Source organism: Pteropus alecto, unplaced genomic scaffold, assembly GCF_000325575.1.
Source record: "Pteropus alecto unplaced genomic scaffold, ASM32557v1 scaffold123, whole genome shotgun sequence".
NCBI classification, from domain to species: domain Eukaryota; kingdom Metazoa; phylum Chordata; class Mammalia; order Chiroptera; family Pteropodidae; genus Pteropus; species Pteropus alecto.
Window position 1 is genome coordinate 1,441,353 of NW_006433950.1, and position 6,285 is coordinate 1,447,637.

At 64.0% G+C, this 6,285-nt stretch overlaps 1 long non-coding RNA gene across 1 annotated transcript; it reads right to left on the reverse strand.

The window, feature by feature from the left end:
- Window positions 1-2,196: 2,196 nt before the first annotated feature.
- LOC112477329 lies at window positions 2,197-3,910 on the reverse strand. Its single transcript, XR_003045421.1, has 3 exons — window positions 3,543-3,910; window positions 2,690-2,973; window positions 2,197-2,594 (listed from the first exon to the last, which is right to left on the reverse strand). It is a non-coding gene; the product is annotated as an uncharacterized LOC112477329 (long non-coding RNA).
- Between the last annotated feature and the right edge of the window lie 2,375 nt (window positions 3,911-6,285).

A 6,285-nucleotide genomic window follows, 5' to 3' on the forward strand; every position in this document is an offset into this window, starting at 1 on the left:
GGCAGTCCCCCGTTGAGGTGGGGGTCGGGGTGCCCGTCACTCTGGAGGGTGAGTCAGAGCTCACGTGGGAGGTTAGGAGGGAGCCGGGGTGTGGTGGGGGGGGGCGCTTCACGCTGAACCTGCACAGGCGCGGGAGCATGGTGGGGGTCTCCAGGCGGCCAGCGAGGTCCACAGCACGGACAGTGGAATCGGGGTGGGTCTGGCTCCCCGTGCCACCTGGTTCTCTGTCTCCACTGTCAAGCGTATCCCCCTGGTTCCGCCCGCCTTTGTGGACCTTGGGCATCCCGCACGGGCGTGACCATGACTGCAGAGGGGCTGCGGGGCAGAGGAAGGGCTTGGGTTTCCGGTCTGGCGTGGGAGGAGTTTGCGGGTTTAGACGTCACCGCTCCACCCTAACGCGTTACGGCCTCTGGACCGGCTGCTGCCGTCTGTCCCATAAGCCCCCTCAGAGCGTGTCCCCGCACAGAGACCACGGAGAAGCTGTGCTCGGTGGGGTGAAGCTGCCGTGAGGAGCAGTGAGCCCGGAGAGCTGCCGGGCTAGATTTAAGGGGATGTTCAGGTGCCGCGGCCAGACCCCACTATCGGCCGATGACCACAGACGAGCCGCCCTGAGCAGATGTTACACTCCATGACTACTGTCCAGGGCGCACGACCGTCCCCCTTCTTCATGGTGGGACAAACCCTCGTGTCTCCCATGCCCCATGGCCGCCCGTGGGGTCAGGCAAAGCCACCTCCCCTGGGACGTGTCCTTGCTGAGCTTTGTCCCCCGCCTGTCCCTCTTCCCTTCCACTCCTCCCGTGAACCCCAACAAACCTCTTCCTCAGGCACCCCGTCTGAGGCTCTGCTCCTCGCCACCGCCTCAGACTCTCTCGGCCGCGCCCGGCTCCTGGGCCGTCAGCCCCTTACCCTGGGGACACCCTCGCCGTCACCCCCTCATTATCTATCTTACTGTCGGCTCCCTAGGGCCACGTCAGAGCTGCGGCAACTCGCGCTCAGGCTGCACCCGAGCAGCTCTGGTGTCGGGCGGCCCTGCCCGGGGCTGGGACTTGGTGGCTCTGGCCGCTGGGCAGAGCTGCCACCGACAGCGTCACAGGGTTGCTACGTTGGTTCGACGCGACCCCACCGGTGTGTATGGAGATCCCCACAGGGCTGGGCACGTAGCGGATGCTCCATAAATGCGAGTGGTACCAGCTGCGGGGAGGGGCACTCCTGGGAGGCTTCCTGGAAGAGGGGGCTTGGCGCTGACCCCTCCCAACTCTCACAGTGCTTCTTGCCTCCGTGGGTCTCGTGGCCGGCCAGGCCGGTAGCAGGCCGGGGACTTGCTTACATCTCACATGCTGGGACGTCGACACCAGAGGGAAGAGCCCGGCCTGAGGATCCACAGCAGACCTGGGACAGAACTGGGGTGTCCTTGACCCGAGGGAAGATAGGCCTGTGGGTGGCAGCAGTGGGGACTTCCTCCCTTCTGGGACAGCCACCCGGAGAGCCACCCAGAGAGCAGGGTCTGCCTCACAGCTGGGTGCCAGGCCCAAGCGCGGGGGGCCAGTGGCCGGAGGCCGAGGGAAGGCAGGAAGGCGGGCTGGCCGGACGGCCATCTTGAAATGTCTCAACTTTTTGGAAAAAAGACCATCCTTTTTGCTTTCCTCTGGTCTAACTGGGCAAGCGACTCCGGAAACGCCACACGCTTCCTTCTTTAAGGAGAGAACGCCTTTTCGAAGCCTGTGCATGGCCGTTTTCTGCAGATCCGCTCCCCGGACGTGGCCCCAGGTCCCCCTGGCAGGGGTGAGGGGCTGGGAGGCAAAGCGCCGGGGGACGTGGGGACCCCACTGACTCCAGGGCTCGGCAGTTCTGAAGAGTCCTCGGCCCGGCCCGTGAATCGGCGTCCTGGGCCCCGGCCTGCCCTGCCTGGGATGACGGTGCAGTGGAAGTCAAGGCTGTGGCCTTGCTGGGGGTGGGGAGGGCTCCGGGGGAGCTGAAACGTTTCTTCTCCTGCATGCGGGTGACATGGTATGATGAGTGTGGGGACATCCAGCGAGCTGCCTGCTTATGATCCGTGTGCTATCCTACACGTCAATTACGCTTCCAGATATTGAGGAAGGACGAGGCGCCCCGTGATTACTACGGGGCTGACAACCAGCAGCGTTTTCTTCAAAACCGGGGTGGGGCGGGTGGGGGCCTGAGTGTATGATGCGGACACCGAGGCTCAGGGGAGCTCTCCAAGGTTTAGGATCCCTCTCAAGTGGGGCTTATACGTTAAATCATGACTAAGAATGAATCTCTTCCCCCTAAAAGAGTCAGCTTACCTTTTACTCAAAGAGAATCAAATGCGTTTTCCTGACACCAGCGAAGCCATGGAGCCGTGTGGTCCCAGGTGGCAGGACGGACCCAGGCCTGGGTGCTGGAAGCTCTGAGGTGGACAGCCACCTCTGCAGTGGCCAGCTCTGTGGTGGACGAGGGTCTCTCCCCACCAGCCATCCTGGTGCCGTCAGAGCCAGGGTTCTGGGATGAACCAGGTGGCTCCAGCAGTCACTGTCCACTGTCCCCACCTCCGTGTGTGTGATGCCCAGGCTGGTCGTTCGTCCCAAGCGCCGGGTCTGGGGGAAAGCCCGGAGGTGAGATGACTGGGCGGCAGGCTCAGGGGGGTGACCCCGCATCCGTGGGGAGGGGCGTGGTGGTGAAAAGAGCTTACCCTGGAATGAGATCTGGACTCAAGTTGCGCCTCACTTCGCAGCTGACGGTCATGGGGACCCAAGCCAGCCGGCGTGTGGCCCCTCTGGGCTCCCTGCCCCATCTGTGCCATGTGGACAGTGGCTGAGGCCTGCGGGGCGTGGAATGACTGGCTTGATGGGGCCAGTCACTTCCCTCTGTCTGTCCTCATTCAGAAACTGTCCCCCGATGCAATGAGATTCAGCACCAGCCAGGAAGCGAGGCCCCACCACTGGGCTGGGGGCAGTGGGCAGTGACAAGGCCAGCCTGCAGGAAGAGCAGGAGCTGGGGGCGGGGGTCCCTCCGGCCGGCCAGCTCAGAGCCCGCCTGCCCTGCCTCTGCCCCCTTGGATCTGAGGAAGCTTTCCTGGGGTCAGGAAAGGGCCGCACTGTTCGAGGGGACAGGCCCACTTTCTAGGTTGCAAGACCTTTTTAATAGGGTGCTGGTCTCAATCCGAGGGCACACCAGGCTCCCCTGGGGGTCAGAGATCCTGGGGCGTGGCCGGGAAACAAGTATTTTAAAAGCTATGGGCCAGGTGACGCTAACGTGCAGCCAGGACTGAAAACCACGAGCGCGAGGGCCGGTGTCCCCACTTCCACTCACGGATGAGGACACAGGCCTTGAGGGGTCGAGGAACCTTCTGGAGTCTCAGAGCACTAGGTGCCAGGTGGGCCCACGCCCTCACGGCCAGGGCTGGGTTAGAAAAGGCTGCTCTGTCTCTCGCCCCTGGCACGGTCCCCTGCAAGGACGGCCAGGGAACGGGGAGAGGGAGGAATCTCAGAGGTGCTGGAAAGCAGAAGCGTGTGGGGGTTTGGGGTCCCGGGCCTGCCACTTACCAGCAGGGCCTCAGGGTCCTCAGCCGTGCAGATCAGCAGCGCCCCCGCCCCCGAGGAAGGGTGTGGCCAGGGCAGGGGGTCCTGCTGCCTGAGAGGCTGGTTCCTGCAGTTCCTGGAACACGGGCCAGCTGCCCGGCCCTCTCCTTCCCGTGGCCTTTTTTGGTGGCTGAAACCTTAGACTGATCCCGGAGCCAGACAGGCAGGCAGACAAGCGCGTTCTTTTCGGGGGAGGCCTCCTCTCTCTGGGAGTGGGGGCAGGGTAGGGTGGGAACACAGCCTGCCCAGGCCCAGCCCCGGACTGGGTTTCAGGCTGTGGGGCCCAGCAGGGCTCCCTGGGGACTGGAGGGGTGGGTAGGAAAGCCCCTGGGCCTCGGTCTGGGCATCCTGTGGGAGGAGCTTAGTGGGGGGTGGGGCACGGCGCTGACTCAAGGAGCCCGAGACTTCCGGCTCCAGCACTGGCTGTGGGCACTTCTGCCTTGTTTCTGGGCAAATCCCGGCTTGTCCTGCCTCAGTTTCCCCAGTAGCTGCTACCAGCCCTGGAACCATGGATGGCAGAGGACTGGAACCTGAGCTGTGAAAAAGGCTTTCAGGTTGGAAAAACCATCCAAGGTCATTTTACTGACCTGTGTTCCCCCAAAGAAGTGAAAGGCGGGGACTATGCACGCACGTGTAGTGCGGCACTGGCCAGTCCACCTGCTCCTTCCGAGTGTGCGCCTGGGCCCTCCCACTGGGACGTGGGCCCTGGACTGCGGGGCACGGGGTGGGGGCGGTGTCGGGGAGGCGGCTTCTTCCCCCGCTTCCCTTTGCCCGGCTGGCAGACAACCTTGACCTGGGCTTCGGGGCCCTCAGTTCTGCTCACTGGGTCAAGTGACCTCTGGGGGAGTGTGCCTGCCTCTCGGGGTGGTGGCATGGCCTTTGGAACTCAAATCTCGAGTCCTGGACACACTGGGCGTGAGCACTCCTCACGGCCCTGGCCTCAACCTGCCCCTGGACGGGGCCCTCCCAGGAGTGCGGCGAGGGCCAGTGAGCGCTCGGCGCTGGTGTCCCCGACCCGGTCCCCTCTGGCCACGACCCTGAGGCTCCCCTGGGCACCGCCTGTGTTCTAGGAGCGACTCCCCGGCCAGGAGGGGCCTGGTGAGTGGGCAGGGACGAAGGGGAGCGTGCAGAATCTGGAGGCCGAGATCTCTGACTCTGGTCGGGTGCGGGCGTCCTGTGTGGCTGTGAGCGGTTACGAAGTGTCCGCAGGGCGGCTGCCCGGCGCAGCGGGCACCACCGTAGGCGCTTCCCGGTGTGAATGCGCCAGACTCCATATGCCCAGGGACTGTAAGAACTTCCACCTGCTTCACAGGCGACACAGGGAAGGGCACGGGGAGGGCTAACCCCACACGAGCAGAACAGGCCGGGGACCCAGCAACGGGATGCGCGTCAGGGCATTGCAGGGGGCGGGGGGGATGCTGGGAAGAGGAGCAGTGGCGGGAAGGGCCCGCCTGGCGGTGGGGTGGGGCGGGGGAGAGAAAAGCTGGTCACGCAGGAGCCTGTCGGCCCTTACGCCGCTTAGGATGGGTGACCGCTCCTGTGTGGTCTGTACAGGTCTTGGGATCGCCCTGCAAATACGGAGGGTTCCCCGCCCCCATTTACCAGCAGGTCGAGGGGCAGTGATTGGATTTCGCTCTTGATTTCAAAGGCTGTAAACCCCACTTGAACCAGCTTAAGCAAAAAGGGGAGTTTGCTAGAATGGTGGGTGTCACAACATCCGAGGGTCCGAGGACCCGCGTGAGTGTGCCCAGGTTTCCATGACGACAGGAACCTGGACCACCGGCCACCAGGAATCCCGCTGTCAGGTGCCTGCCCCATGGCAGGAAATGACCTAACGGGCCTGGCCATGACATCCTTTGGCCCCCAACACTAGAGGGGACGAGCCCAAGGAGCAGCCTCGGTTGGCCTCCCTTGGGACAGGTGTCTGCCCCTGGCCGACTTGTGGGCAGGGAAGTCATATCCCGCTGCTCGGCTCCACCTGTCAGATGGACCAGACATTGTGGAACTTTGCCGAGAAGGGACAAGGAAGTGAGCCAGGCAGACACCCCACGCAGGCTCCCCTCCACCCCCCGGCAGAACAGCGGGTCCCCAGGCGCAGCTGCCGCCGTCTGACCGGTCAAGGGCTCGCGGGCCTGCCACGTGCCGCGCTCAAGAAGACACTGTGCTCCGGTTCGATTGAGCAGACGTTTATTGAGCACCTAAGTGCAAGGCACTGTGCTAGGTGCCACGGCAAATACAGAGTGAACACAGATGGTCCCTGCCCGCAAGGAGCTCACAGTCTAGAGAGGGAGGTGAGACACAGGACACAGCAGGCCGCGGTGACACCAGCTTGGCAAGTGCCGAAAGCAAGACACGGCGCTGCGGGGGTCACAGAACACCACGGGGCTGCTTCTGGTCCCAAGCAGTGGGCCAGGTACCAAGCGGACACGGGGCTGGGCCTCGGAGGGGGGAGCCATTTGGGAGAAGGGGCACTGCGCGCAGGAGGCGCCCGCAGAGGCAGGAGCCCACAGATGGCCTAGGAAACGTGGTGGCTGCAGCGACTGTGTGGGTAGGCTGTACGGCGGGCAACCAAGTCTGGCCAGGAGGCGGATGGCCGAGGGGCCTAAGCTCGGGGAACGCGATGCTCTGGTCGAGAGCCACTGGAGACCACTGAACAGCAAGACGGCGACCAGAAACGTGCTTTTGGAAGGTGAATGAGCATGACTGC